We start from the raw sequence: 15096 nt of genomic DNA on the forward strand, positions 1-15096 counted from the left end.
ATCCCTGCAAAACCTGGAGCCCACATTCATCACCATATTCACAGATTCTAACCATGTTCATCATCATACAAAATTGTATCCAAATACTACTAGATCAAAACCTGGAGCTACAACTACATCAAAACCTGGAGCATGAAAAACCTGAAGCATCAAAACCTAGAGCATCTACAACAAAACCTGTAGCATCAAAAACCTGAAGCATCAAACCCTGGAGCTACAACTACATCAAAATCTGAAGCATCAAAACCTGAAGCATACAACTACATCAAAACCTGGAGCATCAAAACCTGGAGCATTACACTTATACTTACGAGTAGCACTAACCACTTATACTTACAGTAGCACTAACCAAAGTAGCATCATTAGCTTGAACCAAGAATTGCTAACAAATCCTAGCTAGCGAGTAGCAATAAAGAACATCAACATATAAAATTCCGGAGATAATTAAATAGCGAAGCTTGAGCTTCATATGGAAATGCTAGTGACTTCAAATGAAAATGCTATTACTCATAAATATACATTACAAAAGGCAGTAGCTAGTGACTTAAATTTTTTATAAATTCAAAGAGAATTATACCAATAGCTAATCAAATTTTAGTAGATAATTACTTAAATTTAAAAAGGTAGTATATGCTTCTTCATAACCAAGAATACAAGCTTATAGAGCAAGCCAACCAATAGCTACTGCCAACATGTGAGCATGAGCATCATTTAACCTTACATTACATACATTATTTCCTACCATCTGCATTTCATTTTGTTAAAAAACCTACTGCATTGTATTGAAAAACCTACTGCATTGTTCATTTTATTGAACCATTAGCTCTACTGCAAGCAATGAATTAAAAAAAAAAATAGCAAGCAATGAATTAAGAAAATAGCAAGAACTTTAGCTCTAGTGCAAGCAATGAATTAAAAAAAACAGCAACCAATGAATTAAAAAAATAGCAAGCAATAAATTAAATAGCATTTGAATGCATCATTTGCATTTACATTTAAACCAGTAGCATCATTTGCATGAACAAGAGAACCTAAATCAATTTCTAGCTTGTACATTTCATCATTTCATCATAGCATCATAACATCATTTCATCATTTCCATTTAAACCAGTAGCATCATTAGCTTTCACCAAGAATTGCTAGCAAATCCTAGCAGTAGCATTGGAGTCATTATTCTATTTCATGAATGCTTGTTCAATGGAGATGTAGTGTATGGCCTACATGATACACTACTAAGTATTATTGGCCTACATGATGTAGTGTCTGCCGACGCACATCCTTGCAAACTCTTTAATACGAAAGGATGAAAATAAGAACATATCAAACATCACCCGAGTAAATAGCAGATACTACATACTACACTTTAGCCGAGAGAATTGGCAATGGAAGTCCAACAAAACCAATAACATATACATACTACACTATAGCATGCCACCAAAGTAGATATAGGTCATTTGTTTCTACATCTAGCTATGGAGCCCCTGAATTTCATCACATAGAAAGAATATAATGCCATAACCAAGAAATTAGCTACTGCTAGGATCATGGCAATTCTTTGATGGCTTGGATGGCTTGGATCATGGCAATGCAAACAACATATTGTACAAGGGGCAGCTTGCGTGGAACGAGAGCATGAGACAATACAAAATCTGACCAATGTTGCCCTTCTTCTCCAAAATTCGGGGACAAGACAGTGGGGAGGGGGACAAGGGAGTGGGGAGGGGGAGAGGGACTCTCGCCGAATGACAGCGGTGGCAGGGCGCGGTGCTGATGGCGTTGTCCTCCTCCTCTGCGGCGGGGACTCGGGCTGCGCGTCCTCCTCCTCGATCTGCGGGGCGGCTCGGGCTTGGGCGTCCTGCTCGGCGGTGGCGTGGCGGTACTCCTCCTCCTCCTCTGCGGCGGCGGCTCGGGCTCGCGCGTCCTCCTCCTCGATCTGTGGTGGCGGCTCGGGCTTGGGCGTCCGGCTCGGCGGTGGCGTGGTGGTCCTCCTCCTCCTCCTCCTCGGCGGCAGCGGCGCTAGGTGGCGGCGCTTGGTGGTGGTGGTGGTTGCGAGAGCAGTGGCGCTAGGGTTGTCGGGGAAGAAACTGCTGTTGTGAGTGGGGAAGAAAGGGTCGATCGAGTTATTTCACCAAGTGTCTAAATTCTGTGGCGCACCACTCCATATGCGCCACAGAATTAAGCATTCTGTGGCGCATTGACTATGACATGCGCCACATAATACCTTAATGGTTTACTGCTGTATACTGATAGTTACTTAGCACTAGCCCAGTGGTTAAGGTCAATGTTAGCCCATTAGTAGCCAGGTTCGAACCCTGGCTGCCACACAATTTTTCTTCCTTTTTTTTCATATTTTAGTTACATTTCAATAAATAACACAACATTATTTAGTAATTAGTAGAGTATTATAAATTACTTGTCTCATACAAACATGTACGTTCTTGTTTCTCTCACACACACATGAATGTACTTGTCTAACACACACTCACACACATGTGATAGACCAAAAAAAGATCTTCTTCGTCCCGGCTTCGAGCTCTAGCTAGCGTCTCTTCGCAATCTTCTTGCCCTTTCGGTTGTTGGCGGTTGAATACTTTATGCCGGCCACCTTGAGATTTCTTAGCGTGAACGGACAACCTTTAGAGGGTAGGGAGGTCTTCCTTCTTACTTTACTAGTAGTAGGCATGTCGAAGTGCCTGTCGAATTCCTCCTCAATCTTTGGGTCACCGTTCTTGTCCAAGTCTTCCTCGTTGGCGTCTCCTTGCATTCCTATGATGCTCCTCTTGCCCCTCCTCACGACAACACGGCTAGGCCTCGACGGATCGGTGATGAAGAAGCATTGGTCAACTTGGCTACCGAGTACCCATGGCTCATTTTTCGCGGATGCGTTCTTCGATTTTGCATCGGGTATAACCATGGTTGTGAAATATCGGCCTTCTTTTTCGACCTTCTTGGCCCATCTCACACGAAACATTGGCACCGTCTCTCCACGGTAATTGAGCTCCAATATCTCCTCGATCCTTCCAAAAAATCTTTCCTTGACATTAGTCTCGTCATCGGCGTATGACAAGCATAGTTACTCCCGAGTTTTGATTTTCACTATTTCTGTCCTTTTCCTCGGTGTAGAATCTGTAACCGTTGATGTCGTACCCACGATAGGTCCTTACGTTATGCCCGGGTACCTGTGATAAGGTGTATATGAGTTTTTCATCTTCGGTAGAAGGCCTTTTTCTCTCGTGCTTCAACCGGTTGAGTTTGCTTGAACCAACGCGTGAAGCTGGAGTTGTGCTATTTGGTTACGTCTCCCATCTTCCTCGGCCGGCCCATATCGATGTAATTCTGCTCGACCATGCTTTTGTGCTCTTGCATGAAAGGTTCGATCAGTTTTAAGTGTTGTAGCGCGACCCGGTGAGCCCTGTCAAAGTCGTCGCGTCGATTGTCAATGCCGACATGGACTGATTGGTAGCCCTCGCGGTGACCGACTCCAGCGAGCCTCCCGAGGTGCGTCCTGGGGGGGTAGACCAACATGATCCTCGTCGTCCTCGGTGCTTAGATAATTCTGGCAGAAGGAGATGCACTCGTAGGTTAGAAACCCCTTGGCCATGCTTGCGTCTGGACGGGCCCTATTGCGAACGTATCCTTTCATGACACCGTTCTGCCTTTCGAAAGGCATCATGTTGTGGAGGAACGTCGGGCCGAGCTGCTTGATGTCTTCAACGACATGGAGAAGGAGATGGACGCATGTATCACAGAATGCGGGCGGGAAGTAAATCTCGAGCTCACATAGTATCACCACGATCTCATCCTGTAGCATCTTGAGCTGCCTCACGCCGATCGACTTCCCGGTGATAACGTCAAAAAAGTTGCAAAGGCCAAACAGCGTATCACGGACGTGCTCGTCCATTATGCCTCGGATCGCAACGGGAAGTATCTCGCGTCATGAGCACGTGGCAATCGTGAGACTTCATCCCGGTGAACCTCTTCTTCGCTACGTCCGGATATCTGCTTATATTCCCCGAGTAACCGTGAGGAACTTTCACTCCTAGGAGGCACCTGAAAAGCTGCTCGAGCTCCTCCGGACTCGTTGTGAAGCAGGCAGCGGGAAGCAGCACCGCGTTCTTCTTAGCCCTTTTGCGGAGACGTTGAGTCCCTTCCGTCTAATCATCATCATCATCATCGTCGTCGTCAGTATCGGGGGCTTGAAGATCTTTCCTGATGCCAAAATGTTTAAGATCGTATCTTGCTTTCGGTCCATCCTTGGACTTTTCTGAGTTGCAAAGAGTGCCAAGGAGACTCTCGGTAACGTTCTTCGTAATGTGCATGACATCGAGGCTGTGGGGCGTGTGGAGGACCTTCCAGTACTCCAAGTCGTGGAAAACAGACCTCGCTTTCCATACACTGAGCAGCGGCTCTGGCTTCGGTCGCTTCTTTCCCGACGCTGGGCACTCCTTCCAATTTTTTAGAAGATCATCGATTTCTGCACCGCTCCTCGGGCGTGGGGGTCCATCGGGCTCATCTTTACCATTGAACAGATCACCGCGTTTTCTCCACGGGTGATCTAAGCGAAGCCACCTTCGAGCACCTGGTACACGGTTTTCGAGGACCTGGGATCCCTTGGTAGCTATAGATGCGGGGTCTCGTCCATGCACTTCACACAGCCGTTGAATCCGTGGCCGACCTGGGCAGATACATATGCGTAACCAGGATAGTCCGTGACCGTCGTGATCAACACGGCTCTCATATCGAAATAAGTTCTAGTGTAGGCGTCCCACATACGGGGTGGCGTCTTCCACAACATGTCTAACTCCTCTTTCAGCAGCCCGAGATACAAATGCATGTCGACACCTGGTTGTTTCGTCCCCTGAATGAGAATACTCAGGTGTATGTACCTTTGCTTGGTGCACAGCCACGGGGGTAGGTTGTAAGGCCATACAAACACGAGGCCGAGGTGCTATGCGTGCTACTGCGGTTGCCGAACGGATTGAGTCCATCGGTGCTCATACCCGGCTTGATGTTCCTTGCGTCGCCCCGAACCTAGGGAAGGCGATGTCCAATGCTTGCCATCGTCCGGCGTACGAAGGGTGTGTCAGCATATAGCCCATCTCCGGATCTTCTTCGGGCTTCTGACTTTCCGCGTGCCATTGCATGAGCTTTGCTTCCTTAGGGTCCACGAAATACCGCTGCAGACGGGGAGTGATAGGAAAGTACCATACGAATTTTCGAGGTACCTTCTTGTTCCCAACCTTGTACCGTCCGTGGCCGCACACCGGACATGTGGTTCTGTCCTTGTACTCGCACCTATAAATCACACAATCATTAATGCAGGCGTGGTATTTTTCGTGCGGTAGGTCAAGGGGACACACGACTTTCTTGGCCTCCTCGATACTACTTGGCAATGTGTTCCCCTCCGGGAGACGATCGTGCCAGAATTTTAAGTTCTTGCTTAAGCTAGAATCGGTCCACTTGTTATGCGTCTTCATCTGCAGGTAATCAAGCGTTACATGCAAGCGCGTATCCTGCGGACGGCACCCAGGAAAGATCGGAGTCATCCCGTCTTTCTCCATTTGCGACAGCTTGGCTCTCTCTCTAGCTGCAACTCTATCGTTGCTCGTCTCCTGGAGGAGAAGATCTTGAACATGAGAGTCCCGCAAGGCCGAAATTAGCGGGGTCGCGCCGGAATCTTCTTCTTCATCATGATGATCTTCTCCGTCGGCATCTTCTTCTTCATGATGATCTTCTCCGCCGACTTCTTCTTCATGATGATAGTCCCCGTCAGCATGATGATAGTCTTCTTCATGATGATAGTCATCTCGCTCGACATGGTCTTCATGCGCACCATTTGATGGGGCCGGCTGCGCCTGGTTGTCTTGCATGAAACCGCGCCTCAGAAGGTGCTCCTCCAGCTGTCCGGAATCAGGGTTGATCCAGCGCTCGAGTTTGCATGATCGACACGGACATCTTATCTGGCGCCTATTGTTCCGAATCATGTCCTCCTTCGCGTCTATCTTGTATCTAGAGATTCGAGCGGAACTCATCGAGAGGACCATGCTTGCCTCGCAAATGGTATACATAGAACAGGAAATTAGAACCGCAACAAATGCACACACATGCATGGGCCGTACCTCTCCTCAAGGTATTACATGGAGCGGAAAAATTCGGCATGACCTCTCCTCAAGGTAGGACATATGGGTAGTGCAAAATTTTCCGAAACGGAAATGAATCAACATTTCGGCAAACATCCATGCACCACACCGGCACACACACAAGCGCTTCACCCGCAACAAGCATCCATACACACGACGGCCACACAAGATCTACAAGCATATGCATGTCTCCTCCAAGCATATGTATGTCTCCTCCAACTACTCACCTTGTAGATTCGATACCGAGACGAGACCGCGATCGATGAGTTCGAGAGGAGGAGAGAGTATGGAGAGCCTTCTCCTCAACTCCAATTATGTATCAACCAAAGTAAGTGCAATAAATACCCAAGCAAGTGAAAAGTAGAGCCAAAATGGTATGAGAGAGAAGGGGGGACGAGCTAGATGGAGGAAGAAGAATGGCTTGTATAGTGTGGTAGGTGGGAGGTTGGCTCACTTTTGTACATCTAGTTCGCTAATTCTGTGGCGCACCGAGCACAGTGCGCCACAGAATACCTTATTTCTGTGGCGCACCAGGCAAACTGCGCCACATAATAGCTTATTTTTGTGGCGCACAGTGGGCGTGCGCCACAGAATAAGGAATTTATGTGGCGCACTAGGGTAAGTGCGCCATAGAAATAGTAAAACAAATGATTGGGGGTGACAGGTTGTGGGGCCCACCAAATTTTTGTGGCGCACGGTTCCCTGGTGCGCCACAAAATTAAGCTATTTCTGTGGCGCACCTTGCCTGGTGCGCCACAAAATAAATTTCTGTGGCGCATTTTTAATGGTGCGCCACAGAACTAAGCTCCGCCTATAAGGGTTTTCCTACTAGTGCACCCTCCGAGGCTCGCTTCCCAGGGAAACCCTAATCCATTGACCGTGCGGTCTACAACATTGACGAGACCCCAGCGGTTGTGCCACGGTGGCATTGTAACTTTGTTTGAGCTTGGTTAGGTCATTGGGACATGTGGTGTCAAGGATTGATCCATACTATGATGAGGTCTAAGACCTAGATTGTGGCCCAATCTTGCGAATTCGAACCAAAATCGAAAGGGGAAAAGAGGGGAAACGATGAACGCGATGAACACGAAGAACACACACGCACACCAACCCGATACAACCAACTTACACTCCCGTGGCTCGATGGACCACGCCGATAGAATCAACCCGGAAGAGACACGCGGTAGAATTCCGAACGGAGAGACCGGTATGGGAGTTGAATCAAGCTGTGAGAGAGAGAGTGGGCAACACTAGAATCTCACACAACACAATCCAAATCTCACAAGAGTGCCTTGGATACAAAGAACATAGTTCTAGGGAGACAAAGCTCAAAATCTATTCTAAGCCAAATCTTGTCTAACCTAACAAAGAGGAGGTATGGGAGCACATATAGGCTCAATTCCAGGCAGGGGTTGATAGGGGGTGGCCCGATCTTCTCAGTAAGCGACGGGTGGTGATGAACACACGATGGTAGCAGCGGATGAAATCGATGATGATGAGGAGGATAACATGTATGACGCCGACGAAGTCTCTCGGTTGATTCCTGATGCCAATGCAACAGACTCTCAACCCCGCAAGATATTCGCAACTCCACACACTTGCGCACGTAGCCGCCGACCACGAAGCGGTAGATTGCAACCTTCTAATTCCCAATGGAACAGCGAGATCACACAAACTTTCGGTAGCATAAAACTCCGGATCGCAACGAATTGGAGAGTTGGGGAACAATAGTTTTGCTTAGCAAACAACTATGAACTAGGGTTTATCTTAAACGTGGTCTAAAGCAGCTAGGGGGTCGTCCAAGGCACTTATATAGGCGTCCGGGACGAGTTCTGGTCGAAAAGATACAAGAATAACCGACCCAGAATAGATCTGGTCGAGACGGACTTGGACTGGTCCGGTCTGGGGTCCGGTCAACCGGGCTGTGGATCGGGCGGTCCGGTCTGTGGTCCGGTCAACCGGTCGGAAACCGGAAACTTCGCAACTTTCCGGTTTCTGCCCGATACGATAAATTTCATCCGGTTGGCGGCCGGTTGTCGACCGGTCGACCGGGCTAGGGACCGGGCTGGCCGATCTGGGGGCCAGTCTGACCGGGTTCTGGACCGGCCTGGACGTCGTCTTCTCCTCTCGCGCATGCCTCCCGCTCCTCCCTCGCGCGTCCATGAGATATCTTCATGTCCAGCTCCATGTCCAGCATCACGGCCATCTTGACGTCCGTCTTCATGTCCAGCTGCTCCTCTCCTCGTGCGATGCTTGTCTCCTCTTGATACCTGATGATACATAAGTAATAGGACTTAGGCAGTATAAAGTTCTCATCAATCAAAGTATCGTTTAGAAACAAGTTCACCTGTTGTTTAAGTAGCTTCGCACGAGCTCTTGTAATTGGTCCAATCCGAACTTCATTGGACTTGAGCTTCACGACGAGGTTCATCTTCATTTGTTAATGACGGATGTAGTGGTGAAGTAGGGATGTCCTCATCATCTCCCCCCTTCAAAAGGCGTCGACCCCGACGCTCCAAGGTCTTCTCCGTCATATGGTGTCAAATCAGCAACATTGAAAGAATTACTGACACCAAACTCATCAACTGGAAGATCTATCGAGTATGCATTATCATCGATCTTGGCAAGCACTTTGTAAGGACCAGCACCACGAGGCTTCAACTTAGACTTCCGCAGCTTCGGGAACCTATCCTTACGAAAATGTACCCAGACCATATCACCAGGCTTGAACAACATCTCTTTGCGCTTCTTGTTCATCCTTGCAGCATTGCTCTTGCCTTTCTTCTCGATCAACTCTTTAGTCTTCACATGGATCTTACGCACAAAATCTGCCCTCTTGGATGCCTCCATATTAACTCTCTCATGTATGGGCAAAGGCAACAAGTCAAGTGGAGTAATGGGTTTGAAACCATACACCACCTCAAAAGGACACAGCTCCGTGGTAGAGTGTACCGCCCTGTTGTAAGCAAACTCCACATGCGGCAAACACTCTTCCCACTCCTTCAGGTTCTTCTTGATCATGGATCTCAACAGTTGTGACAAGGTTCAATTCATCACCTCAGTTTGACCATCAGTTTGGGGATGACAAGTAGTACTGAACAGTAGCTTTGTCCCCAGCTTCCCCCAAAGTGTCTTCCAGAAGTAGCTCATGAACTTCACATCACGATCGAAACAATAGTCTTCGGGACTCCATGTAGTCGAACAATCTCCCTGAAAAACAGGTTAGCAATATGCGACGCATCGTCGCTTTTGTGGCAGGCAATAAAGTGTGACATTTTAGAAAATCTATCCACTACCACAAATATAGAATCATGGCCTCTCTTAGTACGCGGCAAACCCAACACAAAATCCATACTAATATCTTCCCAAGGTGTAGTAGGTGCCGGTAACGGAGTATACAAACCGTGAGGCTTCAGCTTGGACTTGGACTTGTTGCAAGTAATGCACCTCTTCACATACCTGTCCACATCCCGCCTCATCTTTGGCCAATAAAAATGATCGGCGAGCATGAGTAGCGTCTTCTCACGCCCAAAGTGACCCATCAAACCTCCGAGCATTTGATTCCCGCAATAAGAGCAAACGCACGGACGATTCCGGAACACATAGTTTGTTAGCTCTAAACAAGAACCCATCGTGTATGTGATATTTTTCCCATGCTTTACCAATAACACACAAGCGATATGGTTCAGCAAAATCATGATCAGTCGCATATAAATCACATAACACCTCTAATCCAGGAATTTTAACATCAAGATGAGTTAACAGCATAGTCTTCCTAGATAGAGCATCAGCAACAATATTATCTTTTCCCTTCTTATGCTTAATAATGTACGGAAAAGACTCAATGAACTCAACCCACTTAGCAAGACGCCTATGCAAAGTAGATTGGGCTTTCAGATATTTCAAAGCTTCATGATCAGAATGTATGATAAATTCTTTTGGCCACAAGTAATGTTGCCAAACCTCAAGAACTCTAATTAAAGCATACAATTCTTTATCATATATAGGATAGTTCAACTTAGCACCAGATAATTTCTTAGAAAAATATTCAATTGGGCGACCCTCTTGCATCAACACACCACCAATTCCAATACCACTAGCATCACATTCAATCTCAAATTGCTTATTGAAATCAGGAAGTGCAAGCAACGGTGCAGAAGTTAACAATCGTTTCAGTTCATCAAAAGCATGATCTTGGGTAACGCCCCACTCAAAAGTAACACCCTTTTTAGTCAATTCATTTAAAGGTGCAGCAATAGTAGAAAAATTGGGCACAAAACGGCGATAAAACCCAGCTAGACCATGAAAACTTCTAACTTGACTCACATTCATGGGAGTAGGCCAATTTTGAATAGCTTCAATTTTAGACACATCTACTTCTACCCCATGCTTAGAGACAACATAACCCAGAAATATGACCTTATCTTTGCAAAATGTGCACTTCTCAAGATTACCATAGAGTTTACTATCACGCAACACTTGCAAAACATGTCGAATATGTATAATATGATCAGATTCATTGCGGCTGTAGATTAATATGTCATCAAAATACACAACCACAAACTTGCCAATAAAATCACGCAAAACATGGTTCATCAGTCTCATGAAAGTGCTAGTTGCATTAGTTAAACCAAAAGGCATTACTAACCACTCATATAAACCAAATTTTGTTTTAAAGGCGGTTTTCCACTCATCCCCTTCTTTCATCCTAATTTGATGATAACCACTACGCAAATCAATTTTAGTGAAAACAGCAGCACCACTCAATTCATCTAGCATATCCTCTAAACGGGGAATAGGATGACGATATCGAATAGTAATGTTGTTTATAGCTCTACAATCTACGCACATACGCCAAGTACCATCTTTCTTAGGAACAAGAATAACAGGAACAGCACAAGGACTAAGGCTTAGGCGGATATAACCTTTGTCGAGTAGTGCTTGTACTTGCTTCTGTATCTCCTTCGTCTCTTCGGGATTCGTTCTATATGGCGCCCTATTGGGCAGCGATGCTCCGGGGATCAAGTCAATTTGATGCTCAATACCTCGCAATGGTGGAAGTCCTGCGGGTACCTCTTCCGGAAACACGTCGCTGAATTCCTGCAAAACATTAGAAACACCAAGAGGAAGAGGGGTCATATCGTTAGAAACCAAAACCGTACCCTTGTACATGAGCACAATAGGCATGGCTGTAGGATCCTCACAAAATTCTCTCATGTCTTGTTTGGTGGCTAATGAGACTAAGGAATTCACTCTCTCACTTTTCGTTATATCACTCACGGCATTAAAATCTCTCGCCTATCTATGGATGCATCCTCCAAGTTTACTTCAATCTTCTGACGAGACTCATTGACAATTTGCTGTGGTGACATAGGCTGTAAGTTAATTTTCTTGCCCTTGAACTCCAAGTGATATGTATTGGCGCGACCATTGTGTTGCACAGAACGGTCATAGAGCCATGGCCGGCCCAACAGCAGGTGACAAACCGTCATAGGAACCACATCAAAATCAATGGAATTGTAACACCCCAACTTTTGCAAGCTTGTTTAATTGTCCTTAATGCAAAAATCAGGGGGAACAAAAACTTTTTCTAAAAGCCAATTAGTTGCATTGCCTTGATCTGTTTGTTAAGATGCTTTGCTTTGATCTGGTGGTAGATAAATTGTCTTGATTTAATTGTTGAGTTTTGTCTTGAGCTACCTCAAGGAACAACACCTCTAGTGGTAAAATCATCCTTGAATTCAAAACTTGGGAACATCTACCCCTTAATACATCCCTCTCTTATACCCTAGTCAAAACCCCTAAGGCATCACAAATTTGGCTAAGTCCTAAAACTGTTATCAGGTCTCATTTTGGAGCCCGTAGATTAAGCTACCCCTTGCCATCCAAGGCAATGAATCTGTTCCTAAACCTACCTTATCATAAGCACTTCCCAACCATGTCCTTGATTTGAACCAAATCCCTCTTATACTCATTTATCCTTGTCTATTTTTTAGGCCAAGTCATCAAATGGTTTTGGCGAGGCTTAAAATGTTCAATCTTTGGCGCTTGATCTCTAAGCACCCATAACTCGTTATTGGTGACCTCTACACATGGATCTCATATTTGCAACATCCTCTACAACTTCCACGTCTTGCATGTTCCATTCTACCTTTGCAACCCATTTATTTAACTTCATCTTATGCCCTATCCAATGTTGCACCACTAGATCCCCTTTTCCTCTTTTACCTTTGTTTTTCTTTATTCCCAATTTTAATCTTCACAAACCAAGAGTGGGAATGATGGGTACATTATGTAGCCACCCTCTACCCTTGAGATCACTTCTCCCAAATTATTTTATTTGCCAAAAATCCCATTTAAGATTCTTCTCTAATTTTCACAACAAAAATAATCCTAGGTTTATCAAAGCATTTCAATTTTATTTTCTCAATCAAAATAGGAGATGTGTGTGGTATCTCATATCACCTAATATCCTCCCAAAAATATTGGCTTTATAATAATTCTCCTTGTTTTGTTTTCTAACAAAATGCATGATATGGTACTTATACCATTTCTTGTTTGTTTATAAACATGAGAAAATCTACCTTGCTTTATAAAGTAATTAGAAATTTTTGAACTCCTATACTCCACCTAGTTTTCTCTCAACATTTTCATATTACTTTTCATTTCAAAATTTTCCATAGCCATAGGAGAAATCCCAACCTTACTTGTTGAGCCATCTTTACAAAATAACCTTTGAGTCCCAAGTATACCTTTTTTTTTGTGTGACACCTAATAATGCTTATTCATTATTGCATATGATCATGCTCTCACCTCCTCTTCCCTCTCTTTATCCATATTTGTATATCACATTTTTTTTAACTATTCACTTCCCTCTACCTTGATCAAATGTATCACTAACCTTACCATCATCCATACTATCACCTAGCTAATCAAATTTTCTCATCTTAGTCAATACCGTGGCTCATCTAGGAATGCACTAGAGGTGAGCCGGCCATGCATTGCATGTATGGCACTCATACACCATGTTCCTCTCTCCCTCTCTCCTCTCTTGGTCAAATCTTGGGAACTACGACCTGCACCCCTACCAAGCTTCCCTCACCAGCCCTCACACACCCCAGGACATCCTTGGAGCCTCCCTAGCTAGCCTAGCTTCTCCCTTTCCCTTCCCAATGCCCTCAATGGCATAGGCATTGACCAAACGCCCTAGGACAGCACCCCTGCACCTCTAACCTTGTCTAGCCTCTCTCCCTGGATTCCTGGTGCTCCTTGATGCCTTCCCCTCGTGCCCCAATACCTCCAGCGCACCTCTCGCCCGGTCATGACAAGCTGGTGGTCACCACATTCTTGGGAAGCAGCGACCTGAGCGCTTCAGCCTCCGATGCTGCGCCATAAGGTCGTCCTGGCACCCCTGTCCCTGATGCGCATGCTCCCGAGGCCCTACCTAGCCTGCAGCAGCCTCGCCAGGCTCGCCATGGGCGTGGTCACCACGCCACGCCATGACCACCGCGCCCTCCCCCACTTGCTGCCTCCCCGCTGGCTATAAAAGCCACCCGAGCCTCCCCTATCCCTCACACCACTCCTCTCCACACTCCAACACCGAAGCACGACACGCTCCGCCCTGCTGCTGCCCGCCAGCAGGCGCGCCCCGCCGTGGTCACCGTGAGGTGACGAGCGAGCCATGCTCGCCCTCGTCGTTCTTGCCTCTCCCTCTCAGTACCAACCTTCTCTCCATCCTCCTCTTGATCGAAACACCCTCCTCCGTTGCCCTCCAGGACCGCCGGAGCTCGCCGCCGTCGCCTTTGCCCGAGGACACCGCGAGGAGATCACCACCGGGAGGAGATGCTGTGGAGAAGAGGTGGCCGCCGAGCCGCCCCCGGAAGCGCGCCGCATGCGCCGTCGCAGCCCCGCCCCAACGTCGCCGTCGCCCAGCCCTTGCCGTCGCTGCCGCCGCTGGTAAGCCCCTGCACCGCCCCGTCCTTCTCCAGTTTCCCAAGCGCGAGCGTGGTCGCGGACTCGCGGGAGAACGACGCCCCGAGCATCTGCGTGGCCTGCATGGCCACGTCGGCCATGCAATGGCTTGGCCCACTCGGGGCCCTCTCCACTTTCTTTTCCTTCTTTTATTTCCAACACCCACCTGGAAAACTACCTGGGCCGGCCCAAAACTACACCCCGCGCGGCCCAATGTTTCCCGCCCTCTTTAATTCGTTTGAACTCTGAAATTGCTGTTTAAACATGATAAAAACCAGAGAGCTTCTTCTATTAATAACTCGAGTTATACGGATCCAAATCAAATGAAACTAATTGCGTTGAATCAGAAATTTTGTTACCTTTCCAGTGCCACTGGCCTCATATTTTTAGGATTTTGTACGATTTATAATGTATTAAACATGATCACTGGTTATTGTTTAGTATTTCTAATTCCTAAAACTGAAAAATTAATGTTTTTGTATGAATCCAATTGTGTTAATCTTGAGTTGTTACTGTCCATCTAGGAAAAATACAAATAGTCTCTTTTCATGAAATTTTGTCTCTGTTAATGAGTGTATGTGTGTCACATAAATTGTTGTTTCAAAACTTTTTGTTCATTTAAAAGCCTTGATATTTTTAGGAGTGGACAACCTTTGTATTATTCTTGCAAATCAAAGCCCTCTGCATCTTAAACCAAGTTCTATTGTTTTGCTTAAGTTTTCAAATATTGGGGTATATGGTTACTTCCTATTTTTGGTGTAGGGTTTTGTAACAACATAAAAGAGGGAATGATTTCTAATTCTTCAAAAATGTTTAGAAACTAAATATGAATGCTTTGGATGAAAAACCAATGCACTTGTCCTCTTTATGATGTTATCTACCAGGGGATACTTAGTTGTGCCATGGTGATACCGAGAGAGGCAATTGCTAAGTTATGATACTCTCATACCTTTACTAGGTAAATAAAATGGGTTCTCTTTTAGTT

This window comes from Lolium rigidum, chromosome 5 (genome assembly GCF_022539505.1).
Source record: "Lolium rigidum isolate FL_2022 chromosome 5, APGP_CSIRO_Lrig_0.1, whole genome shotgun sequence".
Lineage (NCBI taxonomy): Eukaryota > Viridiplantae > Streptophyta > Magnoliopsida > Poales > Poaceae > Lolium > Lolium rigidum.